The following is a 1146-nucleotide window of genomic DNA, read 5'->3' as shown; positions in this document are numbered from 1 at the left end:
CAACTGCAACTATGGGAATATCAGCTGCAACTATGGGAATATCAACTGTAACTATGGGAATATCAGCTGTAACTATGGGAATATCAGCTGTAACTATGGGAATATCAGCTGTAACTATGGGAATATCAGCTGTAACTATGGGAATATCAACTGTAACTATGGGAATATCAGATGTAACTATGGGAATATCAACTGTAACTATGGGAATATCAACTGTAACTATGGGAATATCAACTTCAACTATGGGAATATCAACTGCAACTATGGGAATATCAGCTTCAACTATGGGAATATCAGCTGCAACTATGGGAATATCAGCTGCAACTAATGGGAATATCAGCTGTAACTATGGGAATATCAACTGCAACTATGGGAATATCAACTGCAACTATGGGAATATCAACTGTAACTATGGGAATATCAGCTGTAACTATGGGAATATCAGCTGTAACTATGGGAATATCAGCTGTAACTATGGGAATATCAGCTGTAACTATGGGAATATCAACTGTAACTATGGGAATATCAGATGTAACTATGGGAATATCAGATGTAACTATGGGAATATCAACTGTAACTATGGGAATATCAGCTGTAACTATGGGAATATCAACTGTAACTATGGGAATATCATCTGCAACGATGGGAATATCAAGCGAATGGGAGACAGGTCAGTTTTGTAGGCCTATTCAGGCACACGTAGAGTAACAATACAATTTACTGTTATATTTCCACAGAGGATTTAAAAACAATGATTTCACCAACAGAGTGGCATGAAGTGTCCGCTAGGCATGATTTGTGTTTGGTATATGGGGAGGGTGATGCAGAACGGGGACATCTCATCCGTGGTCAGCTATTGGCTACAGGACATTTCTGCTGATATTGGTTGCACAAAAAATACAAGGTATATATTTTTTTCATCTGGACAGACTGATGGCTATAGCACACTGTTGATAGATTGTTTTATTTACCCTCGCGCCAACATCTGGTTTGTAACTTCTCGCGCGGCACACAGTGCACCGGGCTTGGCCGTGGCTCTGTGTGCTCTGAGATTTATGGTGGAGGCTTATAGCACTCGGCTTTGTTTGGGATAACATTGCCCAACTCCATCCTACTAAGATCACTACTACTCCCCCTTTCTCTCCC

This window comes from Oncorhynchus tshawytscha, linkage group LG30, assembly GCF_018296145.1.
Source record: "Oncorhynchus tshawytscha isolate Ot180627B linkage group LG30, Otsh_v2.0, whole genome shotgun sequence".
In the NCBI taxonomy this organism is placed as follows: domain Eukaryota; kingdom Metazoa; phylum Chordata; class Actinopteri; order Salmoniformes; family Salmonidae; genus Oncorhynchus; species Oncorhynchus tshawytscha.
This window is presented reverse-complemented; position numbering follows the sequence as displayed.